The 22834-nt window shown below is 39.6% G+C and overlaps 1 long non-coding RNA gene across 1 annotated transcript in view; it reads left to right on the forward strand.

Moving 5' to 3' along the window:
* Nucleotides 1-22834, forward strand: part of LOC124174122 — a 132177-nt gene that overhangs the window by 43494 nt on the left and 65849 nt on the right. The window contains exon 2 of the long non-coding RNA XR_006868869.1: nt 13955-14033. This is a non-coding gene — a long non-coding RNA (uncharacterized LOC124174122). The remainder of the gene's footprint in view (nt 1-13954; nt 14034-22834) is intronic.

Here is a 22834-nt window from a genome sequence, read left to right on the forward strand (position 1 = left end):
AAATTTTGGTATTTGCGGGGAAGATCTTAAAAGTATCTTTAGGTAGGTCGTTCCATTCCTTTATTCCTCTAGGTAGGAAGGATTTTTTCAAAATATCTCTTTTCTGCTTCATGAGGTTAATTTGGTATTTATAATCTTTACTTCTAGTGAGTCTAGCTTTAGACCTATTTACTTCCAACCTCACTCTTTGGAAAAGGCTTTATAGACCCCACATAATCTATTTATGGTTCTTCTCACTTTTAGAGGTGCCATTCCTAAACACCCTAGCATAGCTGAACCCTCTCTCCCCCATCTATGTTTCCCTAGAGTATAGCTGGCTGCCTTTCTTTGAACTTGTTCAGGCTTTTAAGATTCATTTTTACACTCGGAATCCCACACCGAAGTAGCGTATTCTGGTACAGGTCGAACCATAGTCATGTAGGCAATTTATTTGGTTTCCTTTTTTACTCTCCTTATTATTTCTCATGACCCAAGGCAGAGTTATAAATGACTCTCCCACCACCTGATCAATAAGCATTCCCCAATCAATTATGGATGTGAAATTAACCCAAAAGTATTTAAATTCGCTGAAGTATGAAATATTATCCCCGAGCAAGATTTACAACCGATTATCCTTGGCGTAGTGTCCGAATTCAATTGCACTTAAGATTATAGTAGCCATTTTCTTTTCCTCCCGTCAGTATTATCGTATTTTTTTTTAAACATTTAAGTCGCAATAAATTACTAATAAAGAATTGCTTTGTTGCAACTTTTTAATGTTCTGATCTTAGGGCATGTATTTGTTTGAGATGACGTTGGAAAAGTTAGTGTCTCCTGAGCAACTCGGTGCGTGATGTCGCAGGAGTCGGAAATGTCGAGTGTGTTCTCATAGACAATTCTCGTTTTCAATTAAATGTAACTATTCAAGCGGTTAATACTTTTTTCCATCCCCATACCCGCGGTGTCCCCACCCTTCCAATTTCTATACCTCCCATTTACTAACCCCCTCGTATCCTCGCCCTCTTTATGTCTCCACCCTCATGTCTAACCCCTACATATTTAACCTCATAATGTCCTCATCCCCTGCATGTCTAACACCCTCATATCCTCACCCTCTCCATGTCTCCACCACAACCATGGCCCCTGCCCTTACTCGTCCATATCCTTAAACCCGACATGCCCACAATCTCTATGTTTTCACTCATTCCATGTCCTCACCACCTCCATTATCTCACCCCATCCATGTTCTAACACCCCTTCCATGTCCTCACATCCTCCATGTTCTCACCCCCTCCATGTCCTCATCCCCTCCGTGTCCCCACTCCCTCCATGTTCTCACCCCCTCCATGTTCTCACCCCTTCCATGTCCCCACCCACGCTATGTCATCACCCTCTCCATGTCCATAGCCTCCATGTCCTCACCCCTCCATGTTCTCACCCCCTCCATGTTCTCATCCCCTCCATGTCCCCACTCCCTCCATGTTCTAACCCCTTCCATTTCCTCACCCCCCCATGTACACCCCCCTCCATGTTCACACCCCCTCCATGTTCTCATCTCCTCCATGTCCCCACTCCTTCCACGTTCTCCCTCTCTCCATGTTCTCACCCGTCCATGTTCTCACCCCCTCCATGTCCTCACTCCCTCCATGTTCTCACCCCTTTAATATCCTCACCTCCTCCATGTCCCCACCCACGCTATGTCCTCAAATCCACCATGTTCACAACCTCCTTGTTATCACCCCCTTCATGTCCTCTACTCATCCATGTCCCTACACCCTCTATGCCCTCCCCTTCTACATTTTCCCACTTTCAAGTACCCACCTGTACTTTCTCCTCGCCTCCTCGTGCTCATCCACTCCATACCTTTACCCCCTCAATGTCCCCACGCCCTCTGTGACGATCCCGACTCAAGGGACTTCTACCCTGTCGAATTAATCCGAAATTCTTCGTGACTCTTCTATCGCCCCCGCGGCGTTTCGTATTTTTTCCGGATCTCCTCATGATCCCTCCTTCATTGAGCGGGGCGAAAGCTCTTGCTCCGTAAATTAGATTTTTCAGCCGACTCCCTCGGTTGTCTGAATAAGTTATCCTTCTCCTCACATTATCTTGTCAAAGCAATCTTTCGCAATACCATCATTTCAAACATCCCTATCTTTTGATTCCATTCTTTCTTTCTTTGTAACCAATTCGGCCGTCTTGTATGGAAACCAATTCTATCTCCTTTCTTCGGAATGCGTGATGTGCGGTGTGTCCGTTCATGATAAAATTTATTGGCGATATAATTCCGGTACCGAGCATCGTAAATTGATCATTTTTAATTCATCTCTTTTTTTCAGTAATTTTGTATGGCTTGCCTCAGGAATCAGTCATCATCCTCTCTACATTAATTGTTTATTTTTTGACTCTCAAGTTTTGGCTTTTTTTATTTTCAAATTTATACTGCCGTGACACGAAAATGTGGAGCATTGCTTTTCCTGGACTCAAAAACGTCTCTTTTGCTGTATGTGCTTAGTCATTTCCGTGTTTCGGGAAGGATATTTAAATATCTCCATATGTTATATATCCTTGAGGAAAGCTCTTCATTTTCATGATTATGCGATCTACTGATAATAAGGAAATGATTATGATCATAAGAACAGAATTTTGCGCATATCGTAGGGATAAATTGAATTTGGATCATCCACAATACATTTTAAAACTAATCGCTCGTGAGATTCATGTTAAGCCATGGTGATTAGAGAAATTTTGTAAGCTGGCAGTTACTTCATAAGCTTGCAATGCCGAATTTATTGAAGGAGCTGATGTTCTTTGGCGTACAGTTATCCAGGGGCTCAGCTAGGAATTAAGGCTGGGGGTGTTTAGGTGCAACTAATACCGGGGTGTGTGGGGGTGTGGAATACCCACCAGGATAAGCGGTATGTGCGAGATTAATAAATTGCGGAATTTTAAGATAAATGGCTCAAAATGGTGAGCTTTACGGATTTTTGAGGGATATTTTATTAATCATTACACTTTTCTATTAGTAATATCCATCCAATTTAGTAAAATGGATTAAAATAAAAAATTTCTCTGATATTTGGGGGGTTTTATCCTCCAAATCCCCTCCCCCCTCGCTGCGCCACTGCAGTTATCGATAGTTTTCTTTCATCTCCCATAATCCTTTATAACTCGTCGTTTCATACCCTTTCAATTCCAATTTCATCATCCTCTTCAAGCACCAGGTCTTTAAGGCCTCTCTTTGTGTGTTTCGTTTGTTACTGCATGTTGAGACTCTACCTCACTTCTGGGTCCACTTAATCGCCTAGATGGCATGGCCTATGAATCATTTTCAACATGATGGATTTGTTTGCCTGAAGAAGGGAGAATGGTCTGTCGTTTGAGAGAGATGGCGTTTACGTCGTGCGAAGTGATTTGTGCCGAGGGGACAAGGCAATCGCCCCAAGGAAGGAAGGTGGCGCCAAGGGGATTCGAGTGGTCAAGAGGGAAACGATGCAGACGCTATTTGACCACTGGATGTCCCTGCATTCCACTCACCATTCCGTTTTCCAAGGTGACGACGTAGACGAGACTCCAGCCAGTCCCATAGAATCTTGATTTATGTTGCCACTGCGTGGACATTTTAATTAGTATTATTATTAAAAGTATTGTATCGATTAAGGTTAGTTCCCATGGAGTATTGAAGAAGCATTCTGGCAGCCTCCCCTTCCTTCATGTATTTCCATCTTCAATTCATAAAGCCTGAAGCACCCTTATTCAATTTATCTAAAAAATACTATTCGGTTTTCAAAAATCTCCGGAGCGTGGCGGCGGGTGTAGAGCCATCTATTTGTTCTCATTATTTACTTTACGGCATTTAAAATCGTGAGGCATGGCTTTAAAAACTTTGAATTTGATAGACCACACAATCGTGAATATAAATTTCGGTTTATGGACTGTCCGTATTACACCTTCTTTCTCCGTGAATGTAGGATCTGTCTGCTTGTTAGCGGCACGAGTGGTGGCTATAGAAAACTCATTTAAAATCGCGGTGAGTATCAACGCTCACAACGGCTGACTGCAGAATCCTCTGTTGCAATATATGAGCCATTTTCTTCAGCGCGCTGTGCGACGACCTGAAATGACAATGTGTGTGGCGAATCCATTCTATCTGCATTTCTCTCATCGCAATTTTGAGTGAATGCATTTCCATTTTGGAAGTGCATCACCGTTGAATGAAATTTATATCACGGAAATGAAAATGCATCGGCTATCTGGGGATGCTTCGGTTAAGATGCGTTTTCTGGGGCCATGTCACATGTGGATCCGAGTTGGGCGTGGTACACCCTCCGGAGGGTCGCTTATCCGGAACTCTTTCCTCGAGTTACTCACCTTCGGTAGCCTCTCTCTTCGACCCTCCGAGCGGGGGTCTCCTTAAACGAAAACTGACCGCTATGATTTCTATTTTAACTTTTACAACTGCTAAATGGATCTGGAAATTATTGTTTTCATCGTATTCTCACCAACTGTACGACGAAGTACGTCTTTCAACCGTGTTTCTACGATAAAAATTAACGATTTTGTTAACTGCACTAAAAAAGTGCCTGTTGACCGCCGGAAAATGGCAACAGCGCTTTGGAAAGGGTAAGTTAGTGGGCTATTTGAGTGAGTGCCGAGCATGATTTGGCCGTCTCGTCCTGTTCATTTCCACGCCGAGGCATCAGGTTACTTTACCGGAGAAGCTGAGTGACAAGCGTAGATTTGAAATGAACGCTCTTGTCTCCATTGAGTGATGAATTAGTGCCGATAAAACAGACATCTCTTAAAATTGGCGTAATTACGTTTTTTTGTCAAATACGTTATAAACCATAGTGTATGCATATGTTTGCTGGCGGTGTGATCTCCCGTCAAGCATGCATCGCTCTAAGCAACATAAACTGCTCGAGTAATAGATGTTCCAAGGAAGCTAAAGATACTTCTGATCTCAGTATCGCCCCGATACAACCGTTCACTTTCTCTGGGAAGGCTACTCGGGTTTCTCACCATGTAGATGTTTACATGGCTGCCGACGTTTCGGCAACCGGGTCGGTTCCCATCTTCTGGGTTGATGTGAAGACGCTATTCACCGTGAAACGTCCAGTGAATACTTCGCCCCGTATTCATTTTTTGGGAAATGATGAGGCATTACCTCCTGGATTAATAGTCCCCTGCGTTTTATTTCTTTCCCATCATGCCTCTTTTCAGCGCTTATTTCACACATCACGCATAGTTAATGAAACGTCATGCTTTCTGGCTATTGATATCGGAAATTTGCTCTGTATAGCCTGAATTTGTTTGTGCCTGCTTGTCCTCGAATAAGTTTCTCGCGATTTTGGATCGAAGATCTACTTTTGGATACCGGCGCATAAAATCTCCGAAATTGGTATGAAAATTGGTTTCTCCACGTATCACGTGGTCTAGATTCGAAAAATGACATATTTGAGAAATCGATTTTTTAACTCCTAATTGCACCCATAAAGTAGAGGCACAGAGGCACTGGGCCACACCGTAATATATACACAATTAAGTGTTTCGACAATTTTTAATAGGGTTTCAGACGATTTTAGAGGGGGTTGATTATATGACCTTTTGCCTATCTCGTCTCGTTCACCACAAACATTTTTAGGAATCATTCAGTTAGTTAGTGGTCGCAAGTAAATTTTATTATGCATTGACATCCTTTTTGGAGAAGAGTGGCAGAATTTTTAAAAATTTTCTTCCGTATTTGTGTCAAGTTATTGTCAGAGACACTTAACCTATTTTCCCATTTATCTCCTGAAGTGATTAATTCGATGGTCACCTCCGAAGAGAATTTAAGTGGGTGAGAGATCGGGTCCACGCAAAGGGACCGCATCTATCGCGAATAATCTTTATTTATGTTGCCATTTGATGCTCTTTTTAATCGGTTTTCAAAAATGCTCGCAGAACGAATGTTGAGTGTACAGCGATGCATGTATCCTAAATATTTACATTAGATTATTTCCCACTCCCGGGGAATGGCATTGAAAAGTTGTGTAAAGGGTCAGTTTGAAAAATGAAAGTGACAAAGGTAATTCTTCTTTCTATTATATTCCACTCACTCTATAACATATTGTGGGAGCCAGCCAGCTGAGAGTCACATGTGCACATACTAGGTAACAAGCAACAATCACTGAGATGTAAATAAACAACTCGGAGACAGCAATCACCTACAATAGTCCAATAGCACGGTCTTAGAATATGAGAAGGTCTGGACACTCTCCGTTCAGGCATGGTCATTTAATGAAGCCGTTTCCCGTTGAGGCCGGTAGGGGCGCCACCTATCCTGAAGGGCAAGTTTCCCACGTATCTGTATACGATACTTCAGTAATTATGAACTAATTTATGGAAAAAATGAATATAAACACATCGACAGTGGTTACTAGTTAACAAGTTGATATGCACTTAACATCTTATAGCGAAAAATACCGAGAAATCGTTCTCATACGTGAGTATTAATCAAATGGAAGGCGTTGGATTTCAGCTTCGTCTGCTTCCATACCTTTGTAAAATCAGTTACAGCCATAACGAAAGATTGTCAGCAGTTAAAACCTTATGTAGAGAGGAAAGGTATTTTTAAGGAAATAATTATTTATAGCTATCTTGTGGTAAACGATAATATAAGTTGTCATAGAAGCTACGTACGCACCATTGCCTCTGAGCCCATCGGCATGTTTCCACGGCCTTATAAGAATATAGATGTTATTCCTTGCTTTCAAACACTATTAACAAATATAATATCAGAAACGCAAACGGCTTCTTACCAAGGCCGAAGTGAAACACTTCTTATGAAGTGACGTATGTTAATGTTTTTAATCTCCTGAGTCTCGATCAAGTGATAATAATAATGGCAGGGCACAGCAAACCTAAAAAAATGATTCTATCCTAGGGACGTTTTGCGGGTATAGAATAGGCATATTTAATCGTTCAACAGGGTGAATAATTTCCGGAAGTACCATTATTACCGTTAAAGGCTATTTTATAACGATGCTTACTCACCAAAGGAATAATTTGAGATTTAAGGAAGTAAAATACCATATGAAAGATAAGAACGAAAGAGATTTTGCAAATAATTTCCGAATAAACTTCCACGAAAACAGTGCAATGCATATAATCCGAGGGATTTGCGGATGTCTGATCACTTTCAGGTGCTGGCAAATCTGAAATATTATCCCTCGCCCAAAAATAAGATGAGTAGTACGACAGAAACCACAGGCTAATACTGCTAATACGCGGTAAATGTACTTTTCATGAGAGTTGCACGCACCATCGATAAAAGCTGCATTAAAAGAAATCATGGGAATAGGTATTAAGAATGAAAACGATTCACATTTTTCCAACTTATATAATGTACACACACATCAAATCTACATTTCCAGAATGACTACACAATGCTATTGAAACTGAGATTATTTATACAATCAATGCAAGGTAATGTCATGAAAAATAAATTTTAAGTACTCACAATTTAACATTTCTATTAATTCTTTCTATTACTAATTTCTATTTCTAATTACTAATCATTCTAAGAGATTCAATTTAGTAGGAGAGAATGATGAATAGTTAATGAAAGCCGTCGCACATCTTGCATTTTCTCAGTGTTACTTCATTCCTCCACTGTGAATGACATTGACCACTGGAACAGCAGAACCTGTAATTTAAAATATGTATAAATTTTGGAGCTTTAGCACACCAAAAAAAGGAATCGTACAGCTATTTCATCGCTTCTCAGGGTCCTTGGGGACTCTAAAAAGCGAAATCCCCGAAGTCTTGTGGCCATAACCAGTGGTGCAACGCGGTACCACACACGTCCACGGCATTTTCCTTTTTTCAGTAAATCCGCGAGATATAGCCACGAAATATTAATGTAGAACAATAAGGAAATAATGCAGGAGACTAACATTCGAAAATAAATGAAAACTAAATCTTAATTAATTACAAAAATGACTATTTCCACTCACCTGTAGTATGCGCTCAACAATACGGAAATTAACTTACCCGCTAATTCTTGCCCTCCAGAATACGTGGCGCCGCCCCGACAAACGTGCGGCAGGTTGAGGAAACGGCTTCAATAAAAGACCATGGGTTCCCAATGGAGTGGGATAGGAAGTGTCATGGGGCTGTCCAATAGTCACATCAGCTACCTATAAAGCACATTACTTAACAACAGCATATTATCACAGTGTTCATATGAGAAATCGGTCTCTCAAATCTTCCATAACAACAAAAAAATATAAAAAATCGATTTTATAATCACCGACACAAATTTTGTTTAACGGCCATAATAATAGCTTATTTACCTGTGAAACTCGGGTTGCTATGCCATCAGCGACGCGAGTGGCGACTTTTGCAAACCCATTCAAATGCGCCGTAGGCACGGTCTTAGAATATGAGAAGGTCTGGACACTCTCCGTTCAGGCATGGTCATTTAATGAAGCCGTTTCCCGTTGAGGCCGGTAGGGGCGCCACCTATCCTGAAGGGCAAGTTTCCTACGTATCTGTATACGATACTTCAGTAATTATGAACTAATTTATGGCAAAAATGAATATAAACACATCGACAGTGGTTACTAGTTAACAAGTTCATATGCACTTAACATCTTATAGCGAAAAATACCTAGAAATCGTTCTCATACGTGAGTATTAATCAAATGGAAGGCGTTGGATTTCAGCTACGTCTGCTTCCATACCTTTGTAAAATCAGTTACAGCCATAACGAGAGATTGTCAGCAGTTAAAACCTTATGTAGTGAGGAAAGGTATTTTTAAGGAAATAATTATTTATAGCTATCTTGTGGTAAACGTTAATATAAGTTGTCATAGAAGCTACGTACGCACCATTGCCTCCGAGCCCATCGGCATGTTTCCACGGCCTTATAAGAATACTGATGTTATTCCTTACTTTCAAACACTATTAACAAATATAATATCAGAAACACAAACGGCTTCTTACCAAGGCCGAAGTGAAATACTTCTTATGAAGTGACGTATGTTAATGTTTTTAATCTCCTGAGTCTCGATCAAGTGATAATAATAATGGCAGGGCACAGCAAACCTAAAAAATGATTCTATCCTAGGGACGTTTTGCGGGTATAGAATAGGCATATTTAATCGTTGAACGGGGTGAATAATTTCCGGAAGTACCATTATTACCGTTAAAGGCTATTTTATAACGATGCTTGCCTACTCACCAAAGGAATAATTTGAGATTTAAGGAAGTAAAATACCTTATGAAAGATAAGAACGAAAGAGATTTTGCAAATAATTTCCGAATAAACTTCCACGAAAACAGTGCAATGGATATAATCCGAGGGATTTGCGGATGTCTGATCACTTTCAGGTGCTGGCAAATCTGAAATATTATCCCTCGCCCAAAAATAAGATGAGTAGTACGACAGAAACCACAGGCTAATACTGCTAATACGCGGTAAATGTACTTTTCATGAGAGTTGCACGCACCATCAATAACAGCTGCATTAAAAGAAATCATCGAAAGAGGTATTAAGAATGAAAACGATTCACATTTTTCCAACTTATATAATGTACACACACATCAAATCTACATTTCCAGAATGATTACACAATGCTATTGAAACTGAGATTATTTATACAGTCAATGCAAGGTAATGTCATGAAAAATAAATTTTAAGTACTCACAATTTAACATTTCTATTAATTCTTTCTATTACTAATTTCTATTTCTAATTACTAATCATTCTAAGAGATTCAATTTAGTAGGAGAGAATGATGAATAGTTTATGAAAGCCGTCGCACATCTTGCATTTTCTCAGTGTTACTTCATTCCTCTACTGTGAATGACATTGACCACTGGAACAGCAGAACCTGTAATTTAAAATATGTATGAATTTTGGAGCTTTAGCACACCAAAAAAGGAATCGTACAGCTATTTCATCGCTTCTCAGGGTCCTTGGGGACTCTAAAAAGCGAAATCCCCGAAGTCTTGTGGCCATAACCAGTGGTGCAACGCGGTACCACACACGTCCACGGCATTTTCCTTTTTTCAGTAAATCCGCGATATATATCCACGAAATATTAATGTAGAACAATAAGGAAATAATGCAGAAGACTAACATTTGAAAATAAATGAAAACTAAATCTTAATTAATTACAAAAATGACTATTTCCACTCACCTGTAGTATGCGCTCAACAATACGGAAATTAACTTACCCGCTAATTCTTGCCCTCCAGAATACGTGGCGCCGCCCCGGCAAACGTGCGGCAGGTTGAGGAAACGACTTCAATAAAAGACCATGGGTTCCCAATGGTGTGGGATAGGAAGTGTCATGGGGCTGGCCGTAGGTGACAATACATCTAATAGCTGACCGGGTTACATATGAATTTGTTGATAGTTTGAAACTTAGATACTTAGGAAATTATTCGTTTACATTTATTATCAGATGCGAATAATCTGACTGGCGGAAAAGCCGTTCACAATGGGTGATGAACATTACTTCGTTCATATTCTTTTTATCTGACCGGAGAGAATGATAAATTCTTCTCTCTTGTGTAATATCCGTTTGCCGAAGATTCAATTTATGCGCCGTCATGCTGCTTTCTTCCTCAAGAAGGTTGCGAAGTGCCGATTGTTTGTCGAGTCGGCCACTGGCGGCGCTGTAGGGGACGAAGTGGCGACCGTGGTGGTCGCTAACTCAAACACAAAGGGAATTTCCAAAGTGGGGCGATGTGTTGGTCGAATAATCGGCTCGGATGACATGAGGGCGTTCACGGAAGAATGACACGTTTTATTGCTCTCTTCGGAATGCCTCCGTTTTATGTTCATCCCGAAAGCCGAGATATCATCTCATCCTTATTCTTCTGTTCGTTGGTCATGTGGAATTGGGGTCCGGCTTGTAGGAGGAAGAAAACTCCAAGGTTCGAATACCGTGTAAGCATTTTGTTGGCGCAGTGAACTTGGCAGTGTGCTGGAATTGCTAATATAAAAAGTGCCCCTGATGCATTTACGTACGCTGAGTAGAATAGCACGTAATCAATATTTTCTGACGTTACTTGATGTAATTGCTTCATGTTCATGACAACAAAAAGCACTGCCCAGGAATAGGCAAGCAGTTTTTACTTCACAACTACAGACACAAAGAAAACTCATTATTACACAATGCAACAGCGAAAAATATTTTTTCACGAAAAATGTGTTCTTCTTATAATTCTGCCTCTGAACTGGAAAATGATGCTAAAAAAGTCATATTATTCACAGTTTGTCCTAAACTGTGAGTTTTAATTTAAAAAACTTTCTAAATTTTACATGCATCATATTTGTACGACACCACATTTGAAAAGTTTCGTAGCAGTGTGACATCATCTGGGCCAGACCGGTAGTTCAAATTAGATATATCTGTGAAATTTACAAAGTTTTATTGTAGGTATTAAATACACAGTTTAGGCCAAAAATATGGTTGATACGATAATTTTTTAGTATCATTTCGAATTCAGGAGGCAGAATATTTTGAAGAACGCCTTTTTCGTGAAAAAGTTTTTTTTTTCTCTATTGCATGGAATAATTAATGATTTTTCTTTAAAAAACTGGTGGGTGTTAAGCAAAAATTGCCGGCCGAGACTTCGGCGGTGAGCTAGGTGGCGAATTGTTCCCCGAAAATTGAAATAATTTATCTTCGTGGCCACTTGTATGCGTATTAGAATCGAGCCGTAGAGTAATCCGAGGGATTGCTGGGTCACTGCTTGTTCCATATTCCCCTCGTACGAAAGGGAAACCATCGCTTACGTAATAACATTGCGGGTCCCTTTCTGGGTGTAATGTCCTCGCTTCGGACGCCACTGACTTCTTACCCTAACGCTGACCCTGGCCGTTAATTGCCAGAGGAAGGGTTCGAGGGAGGGCGAGGATTTGCGCCACCACCTGCAGCCCCCTGGGTGAGAAAAGGGAATTGGAGTCCAGTTTTGACCCTTTCCCATTACTATCGTCCGGATCAATGTCCCGGCGGTTATCCGTACGATCGTAAACGGAAGTCGATGCGTTTGCATCTCCGGGCAGTCGTAATACATACGTATTTCAGAGCGCTGCCACCTGAGCTCTGAATTGCGGTGATATGGCGCCGTGGCGCCGGAATAGGAAGGGAAAAGTGAAATTTGGCCTAAGCTGCGATTTGAGAGAAAGAGCCCCTGCAGAATATTTTTTAGAAATTTTCAGATTCTTTTTTTTAGACTTAGATTGCTTGAGCAATTGAGATTGGATATAGGCGAACATCATATTAGAACCCCACCACATTTCCGACAGAAACGATAAATTAAGAGAGATATTTTGCGGAACGGATAAGTATAGGAATTCGTTTTCCCCCGCAGGATTAAAGATTTAAATAATTTCTGAGAGTATTTTCGTTAGAGCATTTCTTTTTTATGATTATTCGGCAGGCGTCCTAACATCCCCATACGCCTCACGCCTTTTTGGCAGCTTGCGGGGTAATATTTAGATGTTTACAGTAAATTCCACCAATAAAAAGCAATGAAAATATTCGGTTTTGACGCCATTTTGAAATATGCTGTTTCCCATTATCCTAGGAATTAAGCCGTTGGGTGTATGCCTTGCATCGCGGTTTGAATACGTTCAACTTTTCTTCTATCGTGTCTACGGTAATAGGGAAAGAGGCACTTCTGTTTCCTTCGAAGTCTTTGCTGCTGCCTTGGAATGTTAGTTTCAACAATGTTGCCATCTTCCTAACGCCTGAAGGCGTTGCGGCCGGAATCTTAATATTGGTGTTATGTTAATCAACGCCTCCTCATGAAGGAAAGGCAAGGTTGTACTGGCTAGGTGAACAGGCAAAACTTATTAGTGTAGTCATCCATAGATTATATATTTACCTGCCTTACGATCAGAACTTCGCTGGGTCATCTGTGATGAGAAATTTGCATGTAAATAAATATCGCATTTAAAAATTAATTCCATAAAATGACAGCGAAAATGCTACTTATACAGCCAATTTTTTATTATTTATTTAATATTATTTTGAGAAGTTTCTGTATTTATTTCATTCCTGTTTGGGTCAGTGTGAAACTCTACAGTAAAATAAAATTTTTAGCTATTGGTTTGTGTACTGTTCTTATAAAAAAATAATCAGGTATGCATTGATACGCACTTCAAGGATTTAAGTGAAGGGGTTGTGAACCCAGAATTTGAAACCGTGACCTTTTTTGAAAGTTTTAATAATGGCTGTTTTGAGATATTTCCTCTTTTGTTTAGGCTAACTTTTTATTTTTTCACAATTCAAAGTCTTAATTAACATAAAGGCAACGAAAGTGCCTTTATATTAATTAAGAAGTCGCAAAAATACTTTACTACTGACATGTGTAAAACCAAGTATTAAGTTGATATGTACATATGTCACGCTAAATGGATGTGTATAAAGCATCAAAAGTTGACACAATTTTATGAATTTGAAACAATTTATGGGAAATTTTTATTACGCTTTCTATTAAACTCAAAACTTTTTTGTTACCAATAATTGAAAATAATAAAAAATCACTTCCAAATAAAGACATTTACAAGATTATAGCCGTGATATTGTCCAAAATATGGACGTTTGAAAATTTACTGTATCCGACTAGCTCGCCAGAATGGTAATTTTTGGTGCTTTTTTTAATGGCTGAAACTATAAAAAATTACTTGTAAAATTAAAAGTGGCCAATTTTAAAGTTAGTAATACAGTCTACAATATATATATTTCTTAGAGAGATAACCACAATGGTGACTCCGCGCTTGGCATAGGGGCCTATGTGAGTTTGAGTGAAAAATGCTGGAAAAAAAATTTGACCCCAGACTGACCATTATGGTACACCTATATTTATTTTACCTCTGAACGCATCATCAACTCGAACACGTCGCATGGCCAGATCAATTTTGAACTAACTCAGTATTACTCTTGGTTAATTCGCTTTCCTTCTTTCTTTGCAGAATTGGAAAACATTGATCTCCAGAAATGAGCTGGGACGAACCTTCGCCGACTAATTCGGAGACCTCACCTTATCTTTTGGTAAGTCCACTCCTCTGCAATGGCAAGCATGGAGGAAGATTGGGCGTATTTTATCTTTTTCCTTAAAAAAAGTCTGTCATTTTGGATTCAATGATGTGTATTTCTCATTGATACTTTCGTTGTATTATATATCAAGTGAGGGTTTCTTTGACGAAGTCTATTTTGTTAACTTTTTGCTGAAAAGTTTCTTTTGTCCGAGCTTTAGATCATCAAACCTAGCAAACTAATATTTCATAGCCATGCCACCCGTACCTCTCTCCTTCAATGTAAAGTCGACCCCAACCCCAATGTTTGTCTACACAACGAAACAGAAAGGAAATGTTCCACCTTCCCGTGAGATTCCACCTCACGCTCCCCTGCCCAAGAGTCCTCTGGATTGCCTTATAAGAACTATGTTAAGGAAGTACTGTTCTGAGTGCAATCTGGACTCCGCCTTGCCTGAGCTAAGTACCTCTCAAATTAATGCCCTTGTGTCGAATTTTCCATTTGTTATCCCTAATCTTGTTGCATGTTTACTGCGCTGTATTAACTGTAACTACATTGTCCACGCGATTTCAAATATTACAGCAAATACTGGGAATAATGTGTTTGATAATCCGTATATATTTTTTCAGTATTTCTTACGCCGAACTTGCCTAATATTTAATAATACGGAATAAAACGGAATACGGAATAAAATACGGAATACGGAACACGAAATTACGTAGTTACGATTTTGTAAACTGCAAGTTGTACTTCATAATTACGTCATAATTAGCAAAACATTCGAAAAATAATTTTTTATACTCATAAAAAGATCAGTTGGCAATGGCTATTTTTAATGATAATGGATCATTGAAGGCTTCATTCTTTCCGTCCGCAGTCCGGAACTTGAGGGAACTAGATATTCCCCGGATGTACACGATTAGAAAAGAGTGGACTGTAAAAATATATGAGAGCAAAGAGCGACTTACCCCCAGGGTTTCTTCTTCAACTCTGGTCGAATGGTTTGAGGATTGGATGTTGACCGTTAGCACGGTGTAACAGCGACTGAGAGCGGGTTTGTTGCCTTATAAACCTAGGAAAACATTTGCAAACAAAAAAATAACGGAATTGTATCGGAAAATGGCGCAAATATCTCACTGCCCTCTTTCGGCCATTGAAATAAAGTCCATCAGTGGTGCGAATACTCAACACAAGGTTTGTAGATCAGTCAATCTTATTATCTATTTCAAAAGTAATTTATAGTCGTTCTGTTCTAAACTTAAGTTTCTTAGATGGATATCTATTACTTTTTTTAAAGAAAGCGACCCTGGTTTCGAGAAATTATGATTAACACCAGGCGGAAATTATTAACTATAAATCTTATTGTAGTAACTTGGGTTACGTAACGGAAGAATGGATTGATGGGGAAGAGTTACCGGGGAAATGGATTCCTTAGGGTCAGTGGGTTGACGTGTTGAATCGAGGAGAGCTAAATAAGCTCGCAAATGGTATATACCTTTAAAAATGACAAAGTATACATTTGAAGCGTGGGTCGGTCTCTTTAACTTTTGTGGAACGTACAATTCAGTATATCTTTTATTATGTTTTCTAACTGCTCTCTATAGTCTAACTCGCGGCGGTTTTAAAATCACATAAATTACTATTACATATTAAGTAAATAATAAATAAGTAATAAATAATAAATAAGTAATACATACTTAGCAAAATTACTTTTATCATCTTTGCTGTGTCTGCAAGCACGTAAATGTTATTTCTTCCTCACATATAGATAAATAGATTGATAGATAGATAATAATTTACGGCTGATGATGAAGATTATTTATTGAAACCCAGGTCGCTTTATTCAGAGTAAGAACTATTTTAAGTAATATTTATCCATCCAGGAAACTTCAAAATGGAATACCACACAGTTAAAACTGAGTTAGTGAATCCTGTACTAAACTGTTTAACAGATACGTAAACTTAGTGACATATGGATCGCTCTTGCCTCATCGCCACACTGTGGACTTTTCGAAAAGGTAATTAAAATGCTCCCAAAGTGGCCACAACAATCAAGCTTCTAAGGGAAGGACTGTGGCCACCTCCATGTAGAAGTCCCCTTTGGTTTGCCTTCGAATGCAAGAAGAAGTCTTTGTCTTCGTGGACATTACAGTCGAATTCACGGCCGGAAAGAGGCGGAGAATGCCGTCCGCCAGTGGTTAGTTGGCCCTTTTCCCTGTTGGCGGCACCCTTTTGGCTCTCTGTGCGTAATAGGCCTCCCGAAGAAGGGCTCTAATAGTGGACCCTTCCCCTAAATGTGCGCCTCGCACCCCGTATGCGAACCCCTCATCGTTCCCGCTCTTTCCCTCCTTTGCACGAAATGGCATAGGAGGAACGTCCACCCTCGTTGCATCACCGTTTTAAAGTGTCGGGAGTGGATGCTTGAGGGGACGGAAGGAACGAAGGGAATTTCCGCGGATATTACTGTATAGGATCGTCCGTTCAGCCACTGAATGTGCTGTCAGTCGCCGCGCATTTAAAAGATTTTACAAAACGATACCTCCACTGCACAAACACTCAACAATCGCCCACCGAATCAAATCCACTCATCTAGTACTATGATAGTCCGTCAAGAACTCTTTTATTCTAGTACTATACTAGTCCGTCAATTTTAATAGACGGAATTAGTTCTGATGTAGTAAAAGTTACATCACGTGTTCCACAAGGAAGCGTAATCGGCCCCTTTTTTCATTTTATACATTAATGATCTCTGCTCCCGCATTAGCAGTAAAATACGTTTATTTGCTGACGACGCTGTCATCTATCGCAAATTAGTGATCACTCTGACTATGAAATTCTATCATCGGACTTAAACAACGTTCATTTGTGGAGCCAAGAGTGGGGTCTCGAACTTAATCTGAGCAAATGCATGACGGTACATTTCTTGCGGAATACGTCCAACTATAACCATATATATGCAGTGGATGGTATTAACGTAAAGGTAACAGATGAATTGAAGCACCTGGGAGTTGCGATAACCTCGAACCTCTCGTGGGGAACAAATATAAGGAATATTTGCGGCATAGCCCTGAAGAAATTAGGATTCGTCAAGCGTATTGTGGGAAGATTTTCGGATGAGAAAGTAAAAGAAAGGTGCTATTTCACACTCGTCCGACCGCACCTTGAATATGGAGCATCTATTCTCAGAGACGTTAATATCATTAAATAATCGAGGTCAAGATGAAGAAATTGATACAATGGAAAATTATGCTATAATTAAGGCCGTTTGCCTCAATTTTATTTATATAATCGAGGCTTAGAGGCCGACAGGAGTAGAATCGTCAATGGTGGAAGGATTCTAAATGTGGTCATACCGAAGGAAAACAAGATAAATTGGATCGATCGAGTAAGAAATGAGGAAGTGCTGAGAAGAGTGGGAGAAAAGAGAACTCTTCTGAAAACCTTAAGGAGAATACAGGACATCTTATTCGGCAACATTATGGGACAAGATGGCCCAATGAATACAATCGCAGAAAGACAGGTGGGAAGGAAGAAGGATAAGGGACGGCCCCGAATGAGTTACATAGGACAGGTTATAAAGGATATAAATTAAAAGAAATACGTCGCTATGAAAAGGCTAGCGGATAGGAGAGAGGAATGCAGAACTTCCTCAAACCAATCTTAGGATTGTTGGCTAATGATGATGATGAACACTAAGTGGCAACACCGATCTAGCTTCTACGGGACGCACTGGGCCTTATCCATCTAATCGTCGTGGGAATAGCATGTCGGAAAATATCAAAATTATAACTCCACTCCATTGACAGTAAAATAAAAAAAAACAGATAATGGAAAATTCAAATAATTCACTCACCAGTAAAATACTGTTAAACCTAATGCACATAAAGTCACCACTTATATGTTGCCGTTGTAGTTTTAAATTTCATGTAAAAAATCGGAGAATTTATTGAAATCAGACAACGCTGTAACTGCATTAAAATTGTTCTTTTTCGTGAATTTTTTTGTGACGGATTTTTATGTAATTTTGTATCGCAGGAAAGCCATCATTTTTAAACGTAGACTTGACATATTCAATTATTTTTATTATTTTAACGATCAATCCTGTGGAGGTCAGCCATAGAAAAAGTTTAAAAAGGAAAAAATTTCGCGTACAATGTAGATCGTCAAAATTTGGCAAAATGTGCATGACATCGTGCGGGGTGTTTTTTTATATAATGATTCACACTAAATAAAATTTAAAAAATGGACAAATTTATTGCTTTTTGCAACATACACAAAATGTTAGCATGATTACAATTAAGAAATGAGAAATCTGAGTGGCCTCCAAGAGAAATCTTTGCTGAAGCGACCTTAAAGATTTTGTATGCACTGCCAACGCTTCAAAGTTTTTTATGCAAATGTGAAAGGGTTAACAATAAACAAATCAATACTATTAATATGTGAAGTATTTATTATACCTTCATTTACACGGAATACAGATTACATTTTCTTAAAGTTAAAAAAATCTGATTGCATCAAAAATATATAAGAACTTTATCCTCAGCCAATGTCAATGACTTGGTTAATTTGGGAAATCCTTCACAACTTTCAACATTTTTATTTTCTCGGGTAACAAAATTCCTTCCATTGGGCATGTACATCTGTGGGAGAAAATTAATCTGTGCCAATACATCTCATTTGCTATTATCGATTATTTTACTGTGGAAATTTTAGTATCACACAATATTGGGTCTCAGTGTGCGTTAGTACCTCGTAGAAAACCTTAACTGTGTGTCATTTGATATTTTTGCTGTCAAACTCATTTTATTGGTGGCCAAAATTGGCGTTGTGACGTGGTAAAAATTTTGGACTACCACGTGGACTTAGTATTTGATGGAACCTTAAAAACTTTTTTGTAGTTTTACATTTTACCTGTTATGTGCATTCGTGGAAGGCCTTGTACGCATTTTTTGGTGTTGGAAAACAGTGGAATAAGACCTGGGCTATCGATGCAAGGGATAGTTTGACCAGAGTTAGTCCAACTATTGGGACATTTCCCTTTCTGAAATTAAACTTAAACATGCTTCCAGGTATAATGTTGGTGAAGAATTACCACGCATAGCGTAAAGTATTTCACTTTTTTAACCCATTACAGCCCAGTGTTGCTTCTAACCAGCGTCTAAAATGTATTAATTTCCTAATATATTAAGGAAATATCTAAACTACCCATTATTTTGTGGTGTAAAATGTAATGACGAGATATAGCGGCCACGATAATTATGGTTGAGTGCAAAATTTTCAAGTTTTCAAAATGAAAAATCTTGAAATTTGAGATCTCCCGGAAGCAGCTCTGGGTCAGAAAGGGTTAAATACATTATGAGCAACATCGTAGTTCTGAAATACACCGTAATGCTGCTGTAGAAGACATGTAGATGGAAGTATCCGAGGGATAGCAATATTGTAAAATAACCCTTGTATCCAGTGCGTCGTAGAAATGCTGTGGGGTGGAAAAGTATCTTAGGGGAGCATTTTTTGGGGCGGGGATGTGAGCTGGGGGGGCTGACAAGAGGCCCATCTTGAGATAACGAGGGCCTCTGGCGGGAGGGGGCGGAAGGCGTTCGCCGTGTGTTCTCCGGACCTGCTGCTTCTGCTCCTCCCTTCCGGTCAATCGATCCGCGATGGGTCGTCAAATCTCCTCTGCTATTTCGTATTATGTATGTGCCTCGGACTCGCTGTCTCTTTAAGGAAAGATTCAAATGATCGGCCGAAATATTGTGCTTGAACCACACCGCTTCGAAAAATCTGGAAACGTCCTTTTCAGCATTGGCGTCTCTGAACCATTTAGGAGCTCTAGTCACTGACACCTCATTGTTGTGAACCAAATTTATTTATTCTTACAAGGGTAGATATCCAAGTGTTACCACAGATCACGTTTAAACTTAGCACTTTGATAGAAAATGAAATTTATGGATATAAATGGTTTTGGTTTGACGTGTGCCTTAGTTTTCGAAATATTTTCGACAGAAAGTACTCGTAAGATAATATTAATACAACCTGCTGTACAACAATACCGCAATATAATGGCAATGTAGCCATGTATGTAAATTTTTTGTCGGATGAACGAAAGAGTATAACTTTTTTCCTTTTTAAGAACCCTTGTGCTCGGATTGAACAAACCACTTATTGACTGGTGGTGGACTGGGTGATTATCAAAACTTTCCGCTACGAATTGGAACAGATTTGACGAATTCTGTTAAAAAAAGCAATCCGGGTTTCTGTTAATTTTTCTTGAAAATTGAAATTATTCGTTCTGATTTTTTTCCTTTCCAACACGTGCCTTAAGGTGGCTTTTCAGTAGTACTGACCTACTGATGGACTTCATCCATTGCTCTAGCTATTGATTTTGGACCCCCAATTCCCATGGTATTTCATGACCTCCGTCAATAGTTTTTCCTTCTTGATGATTATGTCTCGCAAAATCTGAGTCAATATATTTCATTTGGTATTATTGAAAATTTTACTTTGGAAATTTTACTATCGCACAATTTTTGTCTTAATGTGCGTTCATAACCCGAAGAAAGGTATTTGTTTTATTATTTGAGCTTACATTTGTAGTAATTAGTTGTTAATGAGTTTAAAATAATAGTAATTAGTTGTTAATAAGATAAAAATTATAGTAATTCATTTATTTGTATTCGCATCGTGAGAAAATTTCCAATCAGTTCGTTAGCGTTTCAAAGATTATGTTTTAAATGATATTACATATTTCTGAGGTCAAAATTTTCACTTCAATATTTTAATCCTAATTTTATTGCGTGCAATTCCTTCATCCCCACTCTTCAAGCGCCTTCATCTACCCTCAGTCGTCTGCGCTAGAGCGAATACTTTTACTCATTATTCTCTATGTTCAGGAATTTTTCCTTGAATTTGACTTTCATCCAATATTTTACAAAAATTCAAAATACCAATATAGACAATGATTTAATATCCTCTAGCGAAATTTTAGGCTTTCATGTGGATTTAAATCAGTACTTTAATTGAAAATAGTTTTTTTGCTAGTGTATGCTATGCAGCGTATCTGAGCTTTTCCAGGTGTTACTCAGTTGACCAATGATTTTCTTGCATTCCTTCTAGACCATAAATTAGAAGAATGCGTTGGTACCGTTTTCTTGGCTGCCTCTGCCATCGTTTTGAGGGATAATGACTGTTCCTGGAGACTTTGGCGAAACTAGCCGTCGAAACGATGGCAGGAGCCACGTTTCTTACTCGGTGGGAAAACAGAGGGCAGCACATTGGACGCTTGCTTCTTTTTTTCCCACTCGATTTGAACATCTGTCTGTCACTTGTTTTTACTCCTCCGGAAGAAGTGGCAAAGGGGCGTATCTGGGGGGAGTGGGTGGGTTCTCCCCCATCTCCCTCCCCTTTTGCTCCATTCTCTTGACTACTCCACGCACCGCGTTCGTCTTTTTTTTTCCTCCTCCGGCTTCCCAATCTCGCCAAGTGGGTGCGCCTCCTCCTCTCCTTCCAGGCGGCCGCAGAAGGGCGCGCGGGGGGTGAAGGGGGGGCGTGGGGGGGATGGGGGAAGCCGTGTCTTTCATTCGGGCCTCAATTGGGTGTGCCAGCGGAGGACGAGGGTGCGGCCCGCCTGCCGTACCTGGGCCGCTCGTCCGACCATTCAAGAGGTCTAATTAATTTATCGCTTCCTTTTATAATGTGTCCGATACCCGAATGCGCCCTCGTAAATTCAATTCCACCCCCCTTTGCCCCCCCGCCCCCTTCCCTGCTCAAACGAATCTCTCGTCAAAGCGGCGCTCACTCTGAATAGTCTCACGTCCATCTTTATGTGTAAGGCTCCCTGATTTTCGCGAATGCGAATTTTCGCGATCTCATTGTTGCTTGCAAGTATCTATAGAAACATCTTTGGAATGTTCTTATTTATTGAATATCCTTCCGTTTCTAGAGGAATAGCAAAGCGTGGTATCGCTAGCGTCGCCTTTATGACGGCGTCGATATTCTCCAATCCTCTACCCCTCCATTCCTTTCCCTATCCTGGAGTGGATGGCAAGAATAAAAATGAAAGACCACGAAAAAATATATAGAAAAGGTAATGAAGGATGTGAAAGAGAAGAGATACGTAGGTGTGAAAAGATAAGTTGATAGGAGAATTGAGTAAAGAGCTGCGTCAAACCAATCTTAGCATTGTTGACCAGCGGTGATATGCCGTGACTATGATGATATTCTCCCGACCCATACCGTTCCATTCCTATCCTTATTTAGGAGGCGTCGTCTTGCCCTCATCGTAGTGGCGTCTCCTTTCCCTTTTTCCTTCCTCTGTCATCCATTCTCTCGACATTCTCTCAAACCTTACCCTCTCCGGTTACATGGGCATAAAAGTTTTTGACTTGGTTCCCAGATCGGAGAGGTGTATCCTCGCGGACCCATCCTGGGTTCCCGTTACCAGTGGTTGCAGAATTTAGATATGGCGGTAAGATACGAACACCTTATTAATCGTGTAAAAATCGTAAATAACGCCGTGACTATGAAAAAATACGTGTGAAAAAATGCTAAATGAAAATCTAATTGCCCTAATTTTACGTGCCCAATGTTTTGGAGCCTATGTCTATGAAATTATGTGATGACCAATGGAAAAGATTTTTAAAATACTTCCTTCGCGTGAGATTTCTCACGTTATAAATTCTTATAATATTACCTATATTTATTTACAATCTCTTTTAATAATAATTTTTGAGAATACAGCTGCTTAATATTTATTCAACTCAATACAAGCATCCGATAGTCTATTATTTAGACCAAACCTCAAGAAATATCTGCTATAA

Source organism: Ischnura elegans, chromosome 2 (genome assembly GCF_921293095.1).
Source record: "Ischnura elegans chromosome 2, ioIscEleg1.1, whole genome shotgun sequence".
Classification (NCBI taxonomy): Eukaryota; Metazoa; Arthropoda; class Insecta; order Odonata; family Coenagrionidae; genus Ischnura; species Ischnura elegans.